The sequence below is a fragment of the Crocuta crocuta genome, unplaced genomic scaffold (genome assembly GCF_008692635.1).
Source record: "Crocuta crocuta isolate KB4526 unplaced genomic scaffold, BGI_CrCroc_1.0 scaffold99, whole genome shotgun sequence".
In the NCBI taxonomy this organism is placed as follows: Eukaryota; Metazoa; Chordata; class Mammalia; order Carnivora; family Hyaenidae; genus Crocuta; species Crocuta crocuta.
In genome coordinates, this window is record NW_027551560.1 from 7,470,690 (window position 1) to 7,494,667 (window position 23,978).

At 39.0% G+C, this 23,978-nt stretch overlaps 1 protein-coding gene across 1 annotated transcript in view; it reads right to left on the bottom strand.

Annotated features, from left to right (window-relative positions):
• Positions 1-23,920, bottom strand: part of CDC14B (cell division cycle 14B) — a 101,648-nt gene extending 77,728 nt beyond the window's left edge. The window contains exon 1 of the mRNA XM_077749577.1: positions 23,837-23,920. The gene's annotated coding sequence lies outside the window, so the exon portion shown is untranslated. The remainder of the gene's footprint in view (positions 1-23,836) is intronic.
• Between the last annotated feature and the right edge of the window lie 58 nt (positions 23,921-23,978).

Sequence of the window (23,978 nt, forward strand, 5' to 3'; positions counted from 1 at the left end):
CTCTCTCCCATGTGCTCTCTCTGAATAAACAAACCTTAGAAAAACAAGAACAAGTTGTTTTTGTTTTTTTTTTAATATTTTTATTTTATTTATAGGAGAGAGAGAAAGAGAGACAGTGTGAGCAGGGGAGGGTCAGAGAGAGAGGGAGTCACAGACTCTGAAACAGGCTCCAGGCTCTGAGCTGGCAGTCAGCACAGAGCCCGACGCGGGGCTCGAACCCACGAACCGCGAGATCATGACCTAAGCGAAAGTCGGACGCTTAACCGACTAAGCCACCCAGGCGCCCCAAGAACAAGTTGTTAATATGGATATTAATAGTCTTATTTATAAGAGCTATAACATACCAACATGATCAGAATGATCAATCCCTAAATTTTAATAATTAAAAACAAAGCCGTGATAATCATCTACAAAGTAAATGTAGTATTAATGAAGTTATAGTAACCCCTCAGTCTTTCTTCTAACATATATCTATACATTGAGCACAGCCACTTCTACCTTACAAATTCTATGGATTTGACTCTATGGAGTCAAAGTTAAATAAAATTAAAATGTTCTCCATAATGAGTTCAGTTAATTGTTCAGGGAATTGGTATTATGTAACATAAAAAAGAAAAAATGCCATTTATAACAATGACAACAAAGATAATAACCTAAAAAAGGGTTTAACAAGGGTAAGACATTGTGTGGTATGACATTTTAACACATTAATGAACTACTCAAAAGAAGATTTGAGCAAACAAGACATATTATATTTGTGAACAGAAGAGTCATCACCCTAAAGACTTTTTCTCCAAGTTAGTTTTAAGTAACTAGCAGGATTTTTTGTTTATGAAATAGGTAAAGTGATCCTTAAATTCATATGGAAAAATAAACAAACAATCAGAGCTGGAGGGTTTTTCTTAAGTCAATGGATTTTTATTTAAGGAATTTCACATGTGATTCCTTCCACTGCCAATCATCTTAGTCCACAATTCTTTTAGTTGAGCTTCTCTGATCATCACTTGAATATCGACACTTAAAAAATTCCCTGCTTGTGGGGTCCCTGGCTCACTCAGTAGATTGTGACTCTCGATCTCAGGGTTTCAAGTTCAAGCCCACGTTGGGTGTAGAGATTACTTAAAAATAAAATCTTAAAAAAAATTCTCCCACTTGTAAGCTTTGGGATCCAGTTTCTTCAAGCAATTTACTTTAAGGTCATGTAAGTTAAATTGTAGGAAGCACACTGATTACTATTCTGGCAAATCATCTAAAATGTATTATTCCTTCGATTACCTGGCTGGCTTAGTTGGTGGAGCATATGACTCTTGATCTCACAGTCATGAGTACAAACCCCACATGGAGTGCAGAGCTTACTTTAAAACATACACACACAATACAATACAATATTCCTTAATCATTTCTAACATTGAAAAGTCTTGTTACATCCACTTTTTACCCATCAGCCTAGCAAAAAATATTACAGGTCTCATGGTCACCACTGCAATAAACGTAACTGTGATGGAAAGTATAACCAGTGTCTCAAAGTAGCCACAAAAAAAAAAATTTTTTTAAGAGCTCTAAAAAGCACTGGGGTGCCTTTAAGTATCGGACTTCAGCTCAGAACATGATCCCGCAGGTGGTGGGTTCAAGCTCCACCATCAGGCTCTGTGCCTGGAGTCTGCTTCAGATTCTCTGTCTCCCTCTCTCTCTGCCCCTCCCTCACTTGTCTCTCTCTCTCTCTCTAATATTAAAAAATAAATAAATAAGGAGCTAGCACTACCAAATATTAAAATACATTAAAAGGCCTCCATTACTAATATAGAGCATTCCTAGCACCTCACAGATATATATACATGGAACAGAAGTTCTAAAATAGGCCCACACACTTACACATACAAAAATGCAATACATGATAAAAATGATAAATCAAACCACATGTCAAGTAGACATCTAAAAAAACAAATAAGGGGCACCTGGGTGGATCAGTCAGTTAAGCACCCGACTTCGGCTCAGGTCATGATCTTGTAGTTCGTCGGTTCGAGCCCCATGTCAGGCTCTGTGCTGACAGCTAGCTCAGAGCCTGGAGCCTGTTTCAGATTCTGTGTCTCCCTCTCTCTGCCCCTCCCCGACTCATGTTGTCTCTCTCGGTCTCAAAAATAAATAAACTATAAAAAAATTGTAAAAAAACAAGTAAGAGCGGCTCCATCTCCTCACACCAGAATAAATTTCAAATGGAGAAACTATTTAAATGTAAGATATTGAAAACATAAAATATGTAAGAAAATAGAGGATTTCGTCTACTAACCATGACAGTTAATTTAACAGGAACCAGATTTACCATTCCTGCTTGGGGGAGGAGGGAGGTTTTTTTGTTTTTTTGGGTTTTTTTAAGCCAGACAAAATACACTAAATAATGGTTTTCAAGATTCTGGCTATTAGGCAATGTAGAACAAAAATGTCTGAAACACAGGAAACAAAAAAAGTTGAGCCCTGTAACTGCCCCTGCAGAGAGGGTAAACCGAGGCAGAACCCAGGAGACTCCTCAAGTTGAGATGGAGCTGAGTGAAGGAAAACCAAGGCAGCAAGAGTTCATAAGACAGAATACCAAAGAGAAGGAAGAAGCACAGAGAGAGAACTCTCCAGAGATTTGCAGAGTCCTAAGTATTTAACAGAAGTAAGTATAGAACATTCATGATAGGAAACTGCTAGAGGCCCAAAAAAGAATCATCCCAAAAGATTAGAGCTTACAGTGACTGGCACTCACACAAAGCTAGGGAAAGCACTTGTTTTCACAGGCCATTATGTAAAAACTCCTAAGACACAGTGAATAAGAGTATTCAGAAAGGTCTTGCCTCAATAATGAATAATTAGCCCTTGACTTAGCACTGATCCAGGCCTGCCTAACAAAAATATCCAGCACCCACTAAGATAAAATTCAGCATCCAACAATTGCCAGGCATGCAAGGAAGCAGAAAAGCACAACCCTTATGAAGAGAGAAACACGTTAAAAGTTATTATAACTGTATTCATATGTTCCCTAAGTAGATGAAAATGCATGTTCACATAAAAACTTGTGTATATGTTCATAGCAGCATTATTCATAATAACCTAAAAGTGAAAACCCACATGTCCATGATGAAAAGATAAACAAAATGTGGTGTTATTCAGCCTTAGAAAGGAATAAAGCACTGATACATGCTACAACATAAATGAACCTCATAATCATTATGCTAAAAAAACCAGTCACAAAAGATCGCTTATAAATAGTATGATCCCATTTATATATGAAATATCCAAAACAGGAAATCTATAGCGACAAAAAAGTTGGTTGATGACTGCCGAAGGGGAACGGGAAGGAGAAGGGAATAGAAAGTAACTTCTATTTGGTACAAGGTTTCTTTTAGGGATAATCAAAATGTTGTAAAACTGGATTACGGTGATAGTTGCACAACTCTGTACATACCTATTTACCCCAAAATATTATTTTTTAAATAATATTATATGCTATTTAAAATATTAAAAATAAACCACTGAAATGTACACTTTAAATTGGTAGATTGTATGGTAGTTGATTTATATCTCAATAGAGGGAAAAAAAATGGAGAGACACATAAGATATCATAAAGGCCCAATTTGGGGTGCCCAGGTGGCTCAGTTGGTCAAGCGCCTGACTCTTTTTTTTTTTTTTTTAATTTTATTTAATGTTTTATTTATTTCTAGGAGAGTGAGAGAGAGACAGCGTGAGCAGGGGAGGGTCAGAGAGAGAGGGAGTCACAGACTGAAACAGGCTCCAGGCTCTGAGCTGGCAGTCAGCACAGAGCCCGACGCGGGGCTCGAACCCACGAACCGCGAGATCATGACCTAAGCGAAAGTCAGACGCTTAACTGACTAAGCCACCCCAGGTGCCCCCAAGCGCCTGACTCTTGATCTCAGCTCAGGTCTTGATCTCAGGGTTGTGCATTGAAGGCCATGTCAGACTCCATGCCCTGTGTGAAGCCTACTTTAAGAAAAAAAGGGGAAAAACGGCCCAGTTCAAGCTTTCCTGAAGACGAAAATTATAATCTATAAAATGAGAAACACACTGGATGGGATTAATGGCATATAACAGGAGGGGCGCCTGAGTGGCTCAATCGGTTAAGCATCTGACTTCAGCTCAGGTCATGATCTTGCAGTCTGTGATTTCGAGCCCCGCATCCGGCTCTGTGCTGTCAGCTCAGAGCCTGGAGCTGCTTCGGATTCTGTGTCTCCCTCTCTCTCTGCCCCTTCCCCACACATGCTCTGTCTCTCTCTGTCTCAAAAATGAATAAACATTAAAAAAAAAAATTTTTTTTTAAATGGCATATAATAGGAGAAGAAAACATTCTAAAATTGAAGGCACTAACCAAAATTGAACTTATCCAAATGAAACAGAGAGAAAAAAAAATCCCCCCAAATGAAAAGAGCGTGAGCTGTGGGACAGTTTAAATGGCCTAAAATACAGTTAATTATATATTAAGGAAGGTGAGCAGGCAGAAAAAATACATTTTAAAAAATAATGGCTGAGAAACTTTCTAAATTGATGAACTCTATAAGCCCACAGATTCAAGAAGTTCAATGAATCCTAACCACAAAAAACATAAAGAAAACTATGCTGTAAGCAAATTGCCCAAAACCAGTGATAAAGAGAAAATACTGAAAGCAGCCATAGGAAAAAGTACATAATACTGACAGAAAGACAAGGATATCAGATTTCTTGTTGGAACCAATGTAAATGAGAATACAGGAGAGCAACATTTTTAAAGTATTGAAATTAAAAAGTAAATGCCAACCTTGAACTCTACACTAAGCAAAATCTTTCAAAGATGAAGACATACGGGTGCCTGGGTGGCTCAATCGGTTGAGCATCCTACTTCAACTCAGGTCATTATCTCATGGTTCATGGGTTAGAACCCCGCATCCGGCTCTGTGCTGACAACTCAGAGCCTGGAGCCTGCTTCAGATTGTCTCCCTCTTTTTCTGTCCCTCCCTGTTTGTGCTGTTTCTGTCAAAAATAAATGTTAAAAAAAAAAAAAAAAAAGGGGGCGCCTGGGTGGATCAATGGGTTGGCGTCTGACTTCGATTCAGGTCATGATCTCACTGTACAGTTCGTGGATTCCCCAGCCCCACCTCCAGCTCTGTGCTGACAGCTTGCTCAGAGCCTGGAGCCTGCTTCAGATTCTGTGTCCCCTTCTCTCTTTGTCCCTCTCCCATCTGCACTGTCTCCCTTGGTCTCTCAAAAATAAATAAATGTAAAAAAAAAAGGAAGACATAATAGAGACATTTTTAGGTATTCAAAAGATGAAAGAGTTCATCACTAACAGACCTGCATTATAAAAAAATGTTTAAAAAACTCCTTCAGGCAGAATAAAAATGACACCAGTTTTCCAGAACTACATGAAAAATGAAGGGTATTAGAAATGGTAACTACATAGGTAAATATGTAGTATTTTTCTTATTTGAATCTTGTTAAAAGATTATTTTTAATGTTTATTTATTTTAAGAAAGCATGTGTAGAAGGCACAGAGACAGAATCCCAAGTAGGCTCCCCACTGGGGCTTGATACCCACCTCCAACCATGAGACCATGACCTGAGCCAAAATCAAGAGTCAGATGCTTAAGCAATTGAGTGAGCCACCTAGGAGCCCCTAAAAGACAATTGCTTTAACAAAAGTAATAGTATAATATAGAGTTTTTTTTTTTTTTTTAATTTTTTTTTTAATTTTTTTTTTTTTTTTTAATTTTTTTTTTAATGTTTTATTTATTTCTAGGAGAGAGAGAGAGAGACAGTGCGAGCAGGGGAGGGTCAGAGAGCGAGGGAGTCAGACAGAAACAGGCTCCAGGCTCTGAGCTGGCAGTCAGCACAGGGCCCGACGCGGGGCCCGAACCCACGAACCGCGAGATCATGACCCAAGAGAAAGTCGGACGCTTAACCGACTAAGCCACCCAGGCGCCCCTGGAGTTTTTATGATATAATACATGCATAAGGGGCACCTGGGTGGCTCAATGGACTCTTGATTTCGGTTCAGGTCATGTCATAATCTCATGATTTGCAGAATCAAGCCCCATGGTGGCGCTTATATGTGTAAGTACTTTTACGTATAAGTAAAATCCATGAGATCAACAGCATAAAGACCAAGAAAGGAGAAATGGAAAGAAACACATATGAATTTCTTAATAACTTTGTTGAGGCCAACTAGGACTTAAAATCCGCAAGTCCAAAAGCCTTAAGAGAAAAGATTATCAGGTTCACCTACATCACCACCACAACTGTAAGAACATTAAAAAGCAAATGACAAATAGGAAACATATTTGTAAAACATAACATATAATAACTTCCCTAATGTATAAAGAGCCTAATGCATATAAATTTGAAACAGCAAACAGCCCAATAAAAAAATGGGTGAAGAATATTTATAGCCAGTTTTTGGGAACTCAACCTGTGCTCATACAGGAAAACTACACTGAGACTATAATTTTCCACCTATCAGACTGGCAAAAATCCAGAAGTCAAGTAACCTACTCTGTTGGTGAACTTTTAACGAGTCTTCTCATCCATTGCAGGTGGGAGTGTAAATGGGTATAACTTCTACTAAAATTACAAATATGTATGTATCTCTAACTCAGTAATTCACTTTTGAAAAGTTATTCCTATACACATCTGTATGTAAGACATAAGTAACAGGTTATTCAAAACAGCATTATTTTTTATAGCTAAAGACTGAAAGCAATCCTAAGGAGTATGGATAAGGGCTTAATTAAAGATCTTACTAGCATTACAAAGTTAAATTCTATGCAGCTATATAAATATGAATGAGAAAGTCTATGAAATAAAATGGAAAGATTTCCAAGATATATTGCATTCCATCAATTCTAAGATGTATGTTTCTCCACATTTGAATATATCTGAAATTACACAATAGCTTAAGATCTGTGACTAAGTTATAATCAGCAGCATGTCTCCTTTGTTTTTTAGGGTTTTTTTTTTTTTAAGTTTATTGATCTGTTTGGAGAGAGAGTGCACATAAGCTGGGAAGAGGCTGAGAGAGAGGGGAGAGAGAGAATCCTAAGCAGCCTCTGAGCTACCAGCACAGAGCCCAATGCAGGGCTGGAACCCACCAACTGTGAGACCATGATCTGAGCTGAAATCAAATGCAACGCTTAATCCGTTGAGCCACCCAGGTACCCCATATTTGAAGTACTTAATATATTGTTGTGTTTTATTTTGCTGTTGTTGTTTACTTGAGAAAAAGAGAGAATATAACCACATGAGCTAGGGAGGGGCAAACAGAGGGAGAAAGAGAATCCCAAACAGGCTGCATGCTGTCAGCCCAGAGCTCAATGTCGGGCTTAATCCCACCATCATGAGATCATGACCTGAACTGAAATCAAGAGTCTCATGCTTAACCTATTGAGCCACCCAGGCACCCTCTCTTGTGTTTTAGAATCAGTGAAATACCGTGTCAGTTGAAAACAGCAAGGTGCAGAACCATGTGTAGAATATGCTATCTTTTAGTTCAAAAAGAATCTACCAAATACATTGAAATATTCTGGATTATATCCTGAAACAGAAAAAAAGATGTTTATGTGGGAAAATCCAAATGAAGTCTGGAGTTTAGCTAATAGTTCACATCAATGGTAGTTTCTTAGTTTTGACAAATGTACTATGGTAAAGTAAGATAACATTGGGGAAATGAGGAAGGTTATACAAAAGCTCTCTGTGCAATTTTTGCAACTTCTCTGTAAATCTGAAATTACTTCACAATAAAAAAGTTTGCTGAAATAGTAATTTGTAAAAGTATCTACGTTTTATTCATTTTTCAAAACTCAAGACAAACATAACAAACTAAAACTTCTGGGAGATGGCAGAGTGGGCAGTAGACAAATATGGACAGAGAGGGGCTGGTAGGAGACTGCTCGCCTTACATTCGTCTCAGAACCACATGAATATTTACCTATCTATAAAAATTAATAAATAATAAATAAAAATTAATGTATAAAAATTATAACACAAGAGGGGCACATGGGTGGCTCAGTCAGTTGAGCGTCTGACTCTTGATTTTTCTCAGGTCATGATCCTGGGGTAGTGGGATCAAGCCCTGCATCAGGCTCCATGTTGAGCACGGAGCCTGCTTAAGATTTTCTCTATATATGTTATTAATAAAGTAACAGGGACAGGAAAAAATAAATAAAAATTATGAAAAGGTACTTTATGAGGGGGCAAGGGGATAGAGAGGTTATTCTAGATAGAGCTTATATCTACAAGCTAGGAACCATGACAGGAATCCATGGCTTGGCTGGGGAAGGCCTACAACCTAAAATTCTCTACCCATTTTTTCAAATGTATTCATGGACATTTTCCTCAGTAGAGGAAATAAATACCTTATGTATCCTTAGACTAGAATAATATGCATCCACTAAGAGATATATATTTAGATACCTATTTATGACAATGGAAGATTCCACTATAATATATCAAGTGGAAAAAGTAATGATCCTATTTATAGTATTTATTTTGTTAATACAAAAACATCTCTCTATATAGAGACATCTATATATATATATATAAATATGCACTGAATAATCTAAAAGGCTAAATGTGGTAATCATTAATGCTGTTCACCAAATATTTTTGGCTCCCTGCCTAACATACACATTCCTGCCCCTCTGAGGTTGGGTGGGGCCTTGTGATTAATTCTGACCACAGAGTTATGAGTGGAAATGAGTATTTAATTGTTGATTCAAGACCCTCCACATAACTCTTTTTCCTCTGGCACAGGAACAAACAAGATTAGAAATGACTGCTGCTCATGTGCCTAGGTCCCCAAGCAATTACAATACGCAGAACCTCCTACTGATACACACTGGCTGTGAAACAGAAAAGGCTTTAATTTTTGTTTTAAGCTGCTGAGANTTAGAAACTATTTAGAGGTGGAGGAGAGACACAGGCGTTTGCATGGGCCTTAACACCAAGCAGACACTGACTACTTGGGGATTATTACCAACACATGTCAATCTGGAGCAGCCTGAAAGCATCCTCCATTAGGGTTCTTCAGCTCCCACTGTTCTATTCCTTGCTCACTGAGCAACCCAATAGCAGTTAAAAAAGCAAGAAACAGTACTGTGAGAATAACGTGCTGTATTCTGAATGAGTGGATACACACATACATACATGTGTACATATGCAGTATGTTTGTAAATACGTAGAAAATCTCTGGAAAAAGACATAGAAGAGGTTATGTCAATTGATTCTGAAATGGAAAAATAAGTAGCTAGGTGACAAGGGGAAGTGGGAATCTTATTCTGCCATGTCCTCTTTTGTATTCATTCATTCATTCATTCATTCATTCATTCATTCATTCATTCAGTGATTTTGGGGTGGCTTGGTTTCAAGGTTTCTAAGACTGAGCTCCATATAGGGACTCTGACAGTGTGGAACCTGCTTGGGATTCTCTGTCTCTCTCTCTGTCTCTCTGTCTCTCTGTCTCACTCACTATCTGCCCCTTCCCTGCTCATGCTCACTTGCTCACTCGCTCTCTCTCAGTAAATAAATAAATATAGAAATTTAAAGATTTATTTTTAAGTAATCTCTACACTCCACGTAAGGCTTAAACTAACAACCCTCAGATCAAGAGTCACATACTCCACCAAGCCAACCAGGCAGGCACCCCTCCTGTGTATCTTTAAAATTCTGAACCATGTACATGCAATGTCTATTTAAAAAAACAGTAACAGGGTGCCTGGGTGGCTCAGTCGATTAAGGGTCCAACTTCGGTTCAGGTCATGATCTCACAGTTCATGGGTTCGAGCCCCACGCTGGGCTCTGTGCTGACAGCTCAGAGCCTGAAGCCTGCCTCAGATTCTGTGTCTCCCTCTCTCCCCGCTCCCACTCTCTCAAAAACAAATGTTAAAAATTTTTTTTAAAAAAGACAAAATGAGTAACTTTTTAAAAAACACAAGCAACTCCAAGTGAAGGAATATAGACTAAGTGTTATTTAGTGGGTCATATTTCAAAAACAGAATGCCTAACAAGGGAGCTTGCATGGACCAATTAGGAATGTGTCATGAACCCAGAATCATGAATTCACCTCAATAACATGGAACATGACTAAAGGGCTAAAAAGATCACCTCTACTACTTTTTCAAATAAGTTCTATGAGCTGTCCACTGATATTCATGAAACTACTTTTTGAGAGGCGCCTGGGTGGCTCAGTCAGTTAAGCGTCCGACTCCAGCTCAGGTTATGATCTCACGGTTCGTGGGTTCGAGCCCCGCGTCGGGCTCTATGCTGACAGCTAGCTCAGAGCCTGGAGCCTTGCTTCAGATTCTGTCTCCCTCTCTCTCTGACCCTCCCCTACTGATGCTCTCTCTCTCTCTCTCTCTCTCTCTCAGAAATAAATAAAACATTAAAAAAAATTTTTTTAACTACTTTTTCAAATAACTTCTATGAGCTGTCCACTGATATTCATGAAAAGGAAGGGGCACCTGGGTGGCTCAGTTGGTTAAGCAAATGACCAGCTCAGGTCATGATCTCACGGTTCAGGAGTTCAAGCCCCATATCAGTCTCTCTGCTGTCAGAGCACGGTCTGCTCTGGATTTTCTGTCTCCCTCTCTCTCTCTCTCTGTCCCTCCCCCACAGTCTCTCTCTCAAAAATAAACATTAAAAAAGTTAAAAAGAAGAAGAAAGTGAATAAAGATTATTTTTAATGCTTCCAGGGTCTAGGCTTTTATTAATGAATCATGACTCATGTGATAGCTTCAGCATTGTTAAATTCCACCACTTACAAGATTAACAGTAGGACTGATTTTTTCTCCTCCACTAAGAACAGACTGAATTATTATTACCAAAAAAAAAAAAAAACAAAAACAAAAGGACTGTGCAAGGCTTTAATAATATGGGAAAAGAATCCAAAAAGGTAGGAAAACAGCATTTACTTGCACCATATATGGCAAACTGTGATTTCTCTATTTTGTATTTGTGTAACACTTCACACACACATATGACATACGAGTTTTCAACTCTTGAGCAGTTAAATTAGCATATTTATTTATCTTGAAATATTTCCAAGAGTACTTAACATGTGTTATCTGGCCTTATTAGAAATAAATGAAATAGGGGCGCCTGGCTGGCTCAGTTGGGAAAGCATACGACTCTTGATCTCTGGGTCTTAAGTTCAAGCCCCATGTTAGGCGTAGAGATTGCTTAAATAAATGAATGAAAAGATTTTTAAGAAATAATAAATAAATAAATGACATAAGGTGGTTAACTTCACACGCATGCACAAACTTCATTTAGCTGGGGATGAGGAGTTCCTGGAAACAGAACTGCACGGAAACCACAAAGTCTCCATGGAGATCCAGGGCTGGCATTCTACATTGGCAACAGCTCAGCTTTTCCAGCTATTTCACATTCACTGAAGTCAGGACTGTCTCTGGCCATAATTCTTCTAAGTGCTAATCACAGAGTTGTTAGTCAAATGTCCAAGCTACAGTGATGTTTATAAAGCCTTTCATAAAAAATCAAAGAACTTCCAACCATCCTTAATTGGACACTGATCTTTACCTAGTTTCCTTAAACAATTCCTTGCAAGGGTCTCTAAGCTTACATTTTTTTAAAAAGTTTACTTAGTTATTTTGAGAGAGAATGTGCAAGTGGTGCAGGGGAAGGGAGAGATGGGGGGAAAGAGAGAATCCCAAGCAGGCTCTGCGCTGACAGGGCTCCAACTCACAAACCACAAGATCATGACCTGAGCTCATCTTAACCACTTACTGAGCTACCAGGCACGCCTAAGCTGACATTTCAAACATCCAGCTCTTCTACTGCTTCTTCCTAATAAACCCACCTGTGTTGTGCATACATTTTCTCAACATTTGCTATCGAAAATACCCCACACCGCACCAGGACACAACATAGTGACAGTAACGCACACAACTCAGGATAACAGTTGAGCACTAACTAGCTAAGAACTTAACAATAATAGCACTAAGAGCACACAGAAAAAAAATCAACAATACCCTAACGGGCTCTGGAGGCACACTGAAACAGCCCAGCCTATACCCTGCCCCCATCAGCGCTTTCTAACTGCACCAACATCTCTTTCAGGGCTCTCTCTAGCCCCCAGGGTCCATTTTGGCCATCCTCATAGCACTTCAAAATTATCACTCACCCCCACTCTAAGTTACTGGCTAAAAACTATCCCAGTCCCCTCAACTCTCATTTGTTCTGTCTACTATCATATTTCCCCAATAGGATCAAACTCTAGTTCACACAGAAGCAACCTCCCTAATACTGAACATTTCCAACCCTCTCACTTTCCCACTTCCCTTGGAGAGTTTTCTGGGATCATATCCCAAAGAAAGTACTGCACTGGAATCCTCGACTCAGTCTGTTCTGGGGATGCCAAAAGAAGACAATGACTACAGTTTTACATATGCCTACTTATTCTTAGTAAAATTATCTTGAAGACAATATAATTACAACAAAACAGCACTGAATAGGGTTATGTTAAATGGGGTGTGTAACAGGTACACAAAAACTTGACAGTATTAAAAAAATTCCTTTTGTGACATAAAGCAACAAAACTTAGTAATCCTGCTCAGAAATCTCTACAATCAGAATAACATTTGTGTTCTGATCTTTTTAAAATAAAGCCCTTACCCTCCTACACTGTTGGTGGGAATGTAAACTGGTACAGCCCCTCTGGAAAACAGTGCGGNAAAGCTTTGATGGTGGGGGGGGAATTGCTTAGCTTTCAAAATACTCCACACCGTTATTTTGGAAATTCCCAAAAGTATCACATTACCAAAAAAAAAAAAAAAAAGACTCCTCCTCGTGTACTGTTGGTGGGAAGGTAAATTGGTGCAGCCACTGTGGAAAACAGTACGTAGGTTCCTCAAAAAATTAAAATTAGAACTACCATATAACCCAACAATCCCACTACTGGGTATTTACCCAAAGAAAATGAAAACACTAATTTGAAAAGATAGATGTATCCTTGTTTACTGCAGTATTATTTACAATAGCCAAGGTATGGAAGCAACCTGAGTATCCATAATCTACAGACAAATAGTTAAGGAAGAGGTGGTGGTCTGTATTTATGTAAAGATATATATATATACATACAATGGGATATTATTCAGCCATAAAAAAAGAAATGAGACCCTGCCATTTGTGACATGAATGGACCTAGAGGGCACTATGTTAAGTGGAATCAATCAAAGAAAGAGAATACTGCATGACTTCACGCATATGTGGAATCTAAAAAACAAAACAAATGAATAAACAAAGAAACAAAAAGCAGAATCAGACCTGTAAATACAGATAACAAACTGACAGTTGCCAGAGGGGAGGAGGTGGGGGTATGGGCAAAATGGGTGAAAGGGAGTGGGAGATACAGGCTTCCAAAACTAGAAAGTAAGTCACAGGGATGAAAGGTACAGCATAGGGAATAAAGTCAATGGTATTGTAATAGCAACGTATGACAGGTGGTAGCTACACCTGTGGTAAGCATAGCATAAGGTATACAATTATTGAATCACTATGTTGTACACATGAAACAAATATAACATTGTGGGTCAACTATACTTCAATTAAAAAAAGAAAGAAGGGGCGCCTGGCTGGCTCAGTTGGTAGAGTATGCGACTCTTGATGTCAAGATTATGAGTTCAAGCCCCACAATGGGCATGGTGCTTACGAAAAGGAAAGGAAAGAAAAAAATTCCTTTACCATTGTGCCTAGAAATGGTTGTCTTCTGAATCCACACATTTAACCTCTAAAAATTTATTTGATCAAAATAATCTGAATAAGTCCTAATGGATAAAGGATGCTTTAAGGTTATATTCCTTTACCTGCTCTCCTGAGTAAGATAAATTAAAGTATTAAAGTATTTTTACCTTTTGGAGCAGAGTTGTTATTTAATTTAGGTTAACTACCATTTCTTGATGTTTGTTACTGGCAAAACACAAGAGCACTGAGAGACAGGTCTAGGAGATACAAAGAGGATATTTCCTCCACACTGGGGTATAGTCTCTATCCCCAATTCCAGCAATCACACCCTCGCCAAATGAGGCCCTCGTCTCATTCATTCAGTCAGCGGCATCTATCTTTGAGTATCAATGACATTCACTGATAAGCCCCTCTATTATCGAATGGAGATAGAGATATATCACCCAGTTCTATGGGTTCCTGTCACTCTGCAGAGAACTGGGTCAAGTGTGAAATCTCTGTTGCAGTCCTTGCAGCAGCCAGTGCAAGGATGAAACCATAAAATGCACTCAAACCTATCCTGAGTGAAATCTGTGCTTCAAGCTCTTTCAGTCACAATAGTTTAAAATCAGAATATATTAATAGTGAACTTAAAATTTCAACCTCAATTGTGTTTGCTAGCTAAATTCTAAGCTTTTTTGACAGTTTATTGTTAAAAAGAAAATAAACGCATGTTAAGAGGACTCTTAGTTGCACGTATAAGGTGCTTCCAAAGAGTATATGATGACAGTACTACAATAAAAAAATTCCAAGAGCAGACTGAGAACAGCTCCCAAAAATGTAAAACCATAACATTAATTCTGTTATACTTTCATGTCAAAGCAATTCTTCCTCAGCACCTATAAAATACTGTGAAAATCAGAATGCTTCTCAGTACAAGTCACACACACCAAATCTAGTTCCTAAAATATTTGGCAATCTTCGTCTTTAGTGCTTTCAATTCAGAAAGCCATACTCCGCTTAAAAGGTGCTCTCTAATTACTTCTTACCAATAAATAAGGTATTCTTAAAAATAAACACGACATCTCATTTTAAACTATATCGTCTGGGGTGCTATTGAGATTCAAATTAGAGATATAGAATTAACTGGAATGTAGAGCTTTTGCTTTGACTGTGTTTTAGTAGAAATAGGGGTTTCAATATATTAACTATATCCATTTACATATATACAGTATCATATATATAGTGCATTCATATTTGTATATGATTATGAACCAAATTTAAGCTTTCTCCACTTGTCACTATTGAAGTTTAAAACACACACCTACACCCACACCGATGCCCCCACACCCCCAGGAGAAAGATACCATAAGACAGATCGTTTTCACCACACTGGAAAAAATAATTCACTTTGTGTAGAAATTATGGAGTGAAATTTCCATCACAAAATTCTCTCAAACTGACACTGTGTAAATGAAGAGAACAAAACCACATAATGACAGATTCCTTCATTACCTGTCTTCACTGAGATGATGACTTAATAGTCTATGCCTTCTCAATCTTTCAGGGATGTTGCTATAAATCTTCACATCTCCTCCTCCCTTCCTCAATAATACTTGGCTCAATCCCTTGTTCAAGGTAGTTGCTCAATAAATATTTGTTAAATGGATATACTAATTAATTCCATAGCACGATTCATACAAATGAGTATAAATGAGCAAAATGCAGAGAATGATTCAGCTGAGATGGTCCTAAAATGGAGGGTTTTGCAGAATCCAGAATCTCTAATGATATTATAGTATTATGGATTGGGTATAAAAAGATCAATGTCATAAACTGCAGTGCCAAGAAAGTAATTTTACTTTCAAATTAGAACTTGAAGGAACAATAAACACCATCGACAGTGGGAACAAGATGTTTTTCTTCTGTGAAACAGTATACTGCCGACCAAATTTTAATATTATGAAAGTGAACTACCTGAGAAATGAAGTCAGTATGTGATATTACGCAAATAGAATGAATTTACCCAGCCTGGCTTCCTCAGTTTTTCAGACTCAAAAGACAATGGGACCAAATCTTTTAACTGCCTGGTGAATAAAGCACTCTAAAAGAACTGCTCCTCTAGAATGTAAATGATACTAAGAATTAAAGGAGCTGAATAAAAGACCAAGAGAATAAAAGCAGAAATTTTTTTAATTGGAAATATATGCATATGGGGCCATTCGGATTTGTTCTTTTGATAACTGGTCTTATGTGAGGAACTTGAAAATGAAATGGAATCAGAATACTTTAGCTTCCCCATTCCCTAAGTTTAAGTTGGCATCTTCATGAGATTTCCCTCTTGCCAAAAACAGTAAATAAGATATAAGCCTGACCATTAAGCAAAGAAAGGCCTAGAAAGAACTAAGTAACCTAGCAAAAGAAAAAAATCAAGAATAGCTGTTACAGAGCTCATTCTAAGCATCCTTTCAGCAAGTCTACGAATATAAGATTCAATTAAAACAGAAAAAGTTTAGTATTACCAAAAATATTCACTATCTAAAACATAGCATTAATAATTAATCTAATAAAATATCACAGAAACTAATGTCAGCAGTACCTATACACAGAAACAACAAAACTTTTCATATAAAGACAAATTTTGACTTAGGTCATAAACATATGTAGGATACTCTAAAATTACAGAAAACTCGAATCTCCTACCTAAGACTAAATTTAAGACAAGCAAACAAGGAAGGGACGGAACCAAGAATGACAACTAACAGGTTAAATCTACAGTTTTAAAATCATCAGAAAGCACTGCAAAGTAGAGTCAATGATCTGAATACCTTTGTTGGAGCAGTATCCATGAAAAGCTATAGAAAAAAAGAGAAAGAGAGAGAAGGGCGTAAAACTTTCATATAAACTAGAGAATCCAGATGAGACGCACACATTCCAGTTAAATATCCTCGTATTTAGGAAATTGAAATCAATTTTGTTTTGGAAAATGTTTTCTAAGGCAATCCCTGTCTAACATGGCAGATCCACACTTCTAGAAATTAAATGACTAATCTCAGAAGCTAAAAACTAAATAATGTAAAGAAACCGTATTTGAAGATTGGTTAGCTCCTGCCAAAACAGTCTGTGTCTCTGTATTAATCTCTCCACTTTTGCCCACAACCCCTGCACCTACTTACCTCACTCATATTAGTGCCTGTCCTAAATGAGGAATGGTTTTTGAAATGTTCAGATAAACCAGTCTATCCATGCTTTTCATTCAACTTACAGATAATTACGTAAAAGTAATGTGAAGGACCTGAGTAAAGGGCTTACTCATATTAAAAATAGTCTGTAGCTAGGACAGAAAGGAAAATAAAATACTGGCTACTAAAATTATTTTGTTCCCAGTATAGTTAAAAGATTTGCAGATAGAATTTCTTACTTATTTCTAACTCCCACCTCTTCCAAATAAATCAGGTCTCCATGTCACAAATTAAGCATGGAAAGGTCCACTGAAAAGCAATTTTGCTTTACTCAAAATAACAACAAAGTCGAGTCTGCCTGTAATACACGCCACCAGGACCAAATCTTTTGGATCTGTGAAATACTCTTTTAGAACAATATTCTAGAGCACAGTCATGCTTTAACCACTCTGAAAAGTTTATATTCCATCAATAAAAAAATTTAATATATTTGTTTTATTTTCTATAACCTACCTGAGACTCTCCCATGAGGCCTTTTCATCTTTACAAAAACACTCCCCAATAAGCTTACTGCAATTTAATATAAAGCAATACACAAACTTCGGTGTAATAAAAATACATAACAATAGCCTCAAAAAGGATGAGACAGCATTGCTTTATTCTTCCTCTTACAAGGAATCTTTAAAGAGAAACCATAGCGTTTTTCCCAAGGCAGAAAAGCTTGTCAACACAGTACCAAATCTCCTCCACTACTCTGACAAATTCTGAGCCAGCCGCATCTGGAGCGCTTCTGCCCTGAAGATCACTCTCAGAAGCAGAGAAAGGAACACACTACATTTTCACTGTGCTGATTCACTGAACCTTTTGTGCATGCACACGTATGGGGGAAATGTTTACTTCTGAGCTTGAAACCCTTCCAACCATGATGACTGTCTCAGTCTGCCCTTGGTATCCCTGGCCCACTGCTGGCACACTTGTAATACTACAGAGACCATTTAGGGACCCCTGGCTGTAAAGGAGGCCCTAAGCCAGCCATTTCACATGCATCTGCTTCAGTTCATCCTCCCAACAACACCGTGCACTTTTTATTTTCAAACAAATGAGAGAATAAAGGCTCCGGAACGTTAATAATCCAGCTGTGTTCAGTCTCTGTGAGGGCAGACACTAGCTTTCCCTGGTGCCCTCATGCCCAACCACTACAACTAGCTCTTCAAAAACTCTAGGAACAAAGAACAAAGTTCTTCTTCCCCTGAAATTTCAATCACAATACGGTTCCTCTCTATACGAGTTATTCCTCAGACCCTCTAAATTTTATTTTCTCAATTAACACAGAAAACAAACTCCATGAGAGCAAGGATTATCTTCCGCAGTGACCTATTTTTAGCACTTGAGGAAGAAAAAAAAAAAAGCCTGGCAGAGTAGGTATTCATTATACATTTGGTTGAATGAATGAAATATCTAGAAAATCTGAGGTGTGATGACAGCCAATTTGGAAAACAGCATGAGCCCTGAGGACCTGAATTGTATATGTAGTTTGCTCCTATTTCCAAATTCACTAGGTAATGATCTAAATTCAACTTTACAGATACTACTCATGGAGCATCTACTATGACATCACCTACTAACCTATGTAGCATAGGACTAAACAGTGCATGTTCAACAAATTTATGTACATCTCTGCTGAAATAGTTTTATCTGCTGGAAAGAATAAAAGACAGGTAGTATGGCTTTCCCAAAAAGAAACTGCATCAATTTGGCCAAAATTACTTATCTCTGGTCTTAGCTTCTGAGAGAAAAGTGGACAATTGTGCTATTTCAAGATGATCTCCTGAAATTCTTTCAAATAACAAAACACCTGTCTATCCATTCAGAGATCCCCAGAGACTATCTCAGAAACTTCAAGATATGTCATTGTTAGGTACCCAATACCTTCTTTCCATTCTAAAAATCCACAGTGTGGTTTCATCCCAGGTCTCCCCAGGAGCAACTGGGAAAATTCATTCCCATTTAAAGCAGTTATAGTTTGCACTGACTGGCAACTCCTGGCATTAGTACCGCCTCTGTCACCCAGTTATTCCACTTTCCCTTCATCTCTATGCCCAACTATTCTGTCCAATGAAGCAGTAACAATGAAACTGGGTTAAGTTTTTGTATGTGGTGTCCCACTGCCTAAGGAATTAGATTTAAAGCAGATAACTAACATGACACCATCAGAAGTAAAGATACTGAAGATTTAAACAAGCACATAAATCAAGAAAAAAAAATTAGGGGCGCCTGGGTGGCTTAGTCGGTTAAGCGTCCGACTTTCGCTTAGGTCATGATCTCGCGGTTCCTGGGTTCGAGCCCCGCGTCGGGCTCTGTGCTGACAGCCAGCTCAGAGCCTGGAGCCTGTTTCAGTCTGTGACTCCCTCTCTCTCTGACCCTCCCCTGCTCACGCTGTCTCTCTCTCTCTCCTAGAAATAAATAAAACATTAAAAAAAAATTTTTTTAAAAAGAGAAAAAAAAAATTAGATCATGCACAAATTTAAAGTATAGAAATAAGTCATAAGATGTGGAAACTAATTTGACAATAAACTATTTGTAAAAAAAAAAGAAATAAGTCATAAGAAGAAAAATGAACACTACATACTTTGATGAGCTTCAATTATTGAAACTCAATTAAACTACATCAAAATCTTGGAGAAAAATTAATTTATTTCCTCCTTGAATCAGTGCCCCAGGTAACAGCATTATTTTTTTATCAAGAAAAATATACTTCTATCATTGCAAACAATGAATATGCAAGACTAGTTGTCATAGTAAGCATTCAACACTTCTCAAATTAATGAATAATTTTCCCTGTCCAATAATGTCTAGTATGAATTTTTTAAATCCTAAAAAGAAAAGAAGCAGGGTAAAGGCAGTGCTGTCTCTGTAATTTGAGGAGTACACCATTAATCAGTGCTTTTAAATGACAATCCTGACCTCGACTAGAGTTTCTCCAATAAAATTATTTACTGTGATAGACTTTTAGAAAGGTAGACTACCATGACAGATATTAAAAATGAAATTTATTTTAAGGCAAACCATGAAGAATCTTTTTTAGCCAATAGTTATTTACAATTATTTTTACTAGTCAGATGTTTAAAAATTAGAAAGTAAAAGAAATCGAAATCTGTACCAACTATTAAACACTATAAATTATCAGAGATAATAGTTTCATAGTTTTTAATATTTTTTTCTATATTAATAAAGCAAAAAGTAGATTGTGCACTGTCATTTATGGCCCTATTTAAGGGATAGAAATATAGAGGTCAAAAAGATTCATACCTCTGACTGCTAGAAGGTTCATGAGAAAATCAAAAACCCATGTCCAACATTTTTTCTCTGGTATTTTTCCTATCTTGAGAGATTCTAACTCCAAATCCAAACAAAAACCCTCCTTTCTTCCCTTCTTCCCCTGCTTCCTTAACTGATAACAACTCATTCTGATTATACCTTTACTCAGTATCTCTTTCGTGTTAATGTATACAATTTACACTGCTTTTATGATCTTTTTTTTAACTGGAACTGCACAGGAATACAGCTGATATAAAAATCTAATCCCTGCACATGGCAAGAAGTGAGTGAATGGTCAGCAAGAGGTGAATAGGGTCCATGTGGAAATAAAACCATCAGTCTACTCCTAGTTAATACCCAGTGTAGACAAGTGGCTGCCTAGACACTAAAATTAATTAATTAATTAATTAATTAGTAACCATACAACAAAGGACTACAGAGAAAAAAAAATAGGCATTAAGTATCCTATATCAAATGTATATACCACCATAAAATATTATGCAATCTATGGAAATTTGACTTAACAGATAAAGTAAGTTACAATAAAAATAACAAGACACTAAAGTAAAAAGAAATAAGGTATTAAAGGGCAGAGGAGGCAGAAGTGATAAGGTGAACTAATTTTTACAAACCAATACCACTGGGAAAGAATCTTCACAATCCTGTAACAAGTGTTGGCAAGGACGTGGAAGAACTGGTACATTGCTGGTGAGAAATGCTGGTGGTACAGCAGCTTTGGGAAAAAGTCTGGCAGTTCTTCAAAAGGTTAAACATGGTGTTACCATGCAAACCAGCAACTCTACTCCTAGGTGTATATACGCAAAGGAACGGAAAATGTCCATGCAAAAACCTGTACGTGAATGTTCATAGCAGCATTATTCATAATTGCCAAAAAAGTCCACCAATGAATAGATAAAACTATATATATTTTGGCCTGGCCTCTGCACTTTACTTTGCAGATATAGTTACACACATAGGTAGACATATACACTGATGCTACTGCTGCCATTTGCAGGGACTCAAACCGCCCCCCCCCCGAAAAAAGTAGATTATTTATTACCATTAGTTAAATCACAATTCAGCCATACAATGCAATACCATACAGCCATTAAAAAGAGGACTGTCCTTGCTTACATGGCACAATTTGCAGAAATTTAAATGTGCACCGAAAATGAAAAGAAAATATTACTGGGGAGACCAAGTAATATATATTTATATATCTCTTTTGGTAACAGTCAACTTGAAAAATATTAAGGAAACAATGAGGAAAAAACAAGTTGGGGAGGATGGGACCAGGTTGTCACTTCCTGAGGATGAGGCTCAAGCCTCCCTCCAAACCCGGTGTAATCTTCACCTTGCATCCAACATTTATTTGTCTTGTCTATCACCTTGAAGCAGACTGATTCAGTATCATTTTTCCAGGAAGCCAAGACTGTCACTAAGGGACACCTGGAAAAATTCCAGGCAAAGTTGACCCTGTTACTGCCCTTACACTGAAGGGGGACCCTTCCATTATCTGGGACTGCAATCTAAATAACAGCATTTTGATATTATATAATGCGCCAACTCCTTCTTCAATATTCAGCTTGGCAGTATTTTCTGAAATTAAATCATTGTTGTGCTCAGGAAAGCCAGCCATGAAGGAGGAATAAGATTTACTCCAATGACTGTACTGTCAAAAACTTCTTTTTGATGGAGACAACCTAAATATTCATCACTAAGGACCTGTAGCTGTCTAAACAAATAAAATATATTTAGGGGCACCTAGCTGGCTCAGAGGATACAGCACATGACTCTTGAACTGGCGGTTGTGAGTTCTGGCTCCACGATGGGTGTAGAAATTAGTTTAAAAAAAATAATAAAAGCTTTACAGATACATATATTTAAATCCACATTTAAAACCATTATAGTTTTATTTTTTAAAACTAGGTCTACTTTGGCCTAAGCAGTAATTAAAATCAAATGCAGCAGGTTTGCATGTACAGAACAATCGTTCTGCTAAGAAATACTGTAAAGAAAAAAGCTATGCAAAACAACACGTATGCTATCACGCTTGTGTCTGATAGAGAATATATAGGTGTATGCACGCATAGTCTATTTCTGGAAGGATTCATAGGGAACTAGGAACTGCCGTTGCCTCTGGGAACAACAGCCTCTGGGGAACAACAGCCGGTGGCTGCAGCCAAGTTTTCACTAGAAACTCCTGACCACCTTCCTAATGAAGAGTGCGTTATTTGCCCTAAAATTAAATACTATTAGGCAAAGTGCCTTTGAACAGGTATAAATAACAAAGGCACAAGGAACGTGTGGTGTCGTCCCCCCCACTCCCCAGCCCTCCTCGGCGAGGCTATCTCCCCAGGAGTACACAGCCAGGTGGGACCGGGTCTCAGCCTCGGGGCAAGCTGGCTTCACCTCCAACAGAGCCACATGCTACGGTGGACCCGGCTTAAGGCGACCCCCTGCTCCTCCCGCCACGGTTCCCAAGGACCATCCCACCCAGCGCCAAGAAACCTTCCCCTGGACTCGCAGCTGTGTTTAAAACGGACCTTCAGTTTACACTGTCCATCAATCTAGAAATCAATGTCTCCTAAATTTATGTTTGTCTGAACACTTTCTAAATTAATATTCTGACCAGCCCAGTTCACCCTGTTTATCAAAGACTCAGGGCGGGAAACCGTTTTTAAAAAATCCCACACGCCAAGCCTTACACATTCCGCGCCACAGAAAAAAGACTGAAAATTCCCTCAAAATTGTAGACAGCTATGGTGTTTACAAAGCGTTTCCACATACATCATCACATCTGATGCCTTCACACGCTTTAGGGTCAATCCTGGCAAACCCAATAGCTGCCAAATTGGATTTATTAGTCTCCAAGAATTGTAGAATCAGGACTAATACTAAAACAGCTATCAAAGGGCTGCTTTTCTACCTGCTCCGGCTGGCTGCGATTTCTCAAAAGTGACAACTCTGGGCATTCGGCACGCAGAGCGGCTCCCAAGACTTCAACGTGACCCGCCGCTAGTGGAGGCACGCGAGGAGGGGAGTCAGCCCCGGAGGTCGCGTGTGCTCGCGAGCGCGCGGGGGAGGGGAGTGGGCCGTGCGGACCCGCGTGCGGACGTGGGAACGCCGCACGAGGCGGGACTCCATTTCCTCCAGAGCAGCCAAGGTTGGGCGAACGCCAAATAAACAGGGCAGCTGCTCTCGTGCCGGCGCGTTCCGCGCGCTCGGGGAATCCTCTGGGGTGATTCAGAGGTTCAGAATCCTGTGAGGGCCAACCGAGCTTGCAGCCCCGGGAGGCGCGATCAACCCGAACTCAGAAAAAACCCGAGGCGCCGAGCTGACGCCAGCAATTTAGAAAGGTGACCCTCGGCCCATCTCGCCCGGGTAGGAGTGCAAAACGGATAAAGTTACAGCTCGCAACACACGCAGATGGAAAGTCGGGGTAGGGGGGCGCTCCCAGGGAGCCCGGCAGCTGAAGGGGGTGTGGCCGGCGGGGCTTTTAGGGGAGTGGGGGTGGAGGCGTGTCAGCCGGGCCCCGGGAGGTGCCTCCACAGCCTGGGTGGGTGGGCTAGGACCCCCGCGCAGGGTGCCGCGTGTCTGGGGCGCCCCGCCACGCGCTCGCTCGCCGGCTCACCGGTGATGTCCAGGTACAGGTCGTCCTGCTGGTCCAGGCGGCGCAGTTCCTGCGACGTGGATCTGCGGCTCTTCTTCACTCCCTGCGAGGACGCCGAGCAACGCCGCGAGCAGGGGGGCGCGGCGGCCCAGCTCGGCCGCCC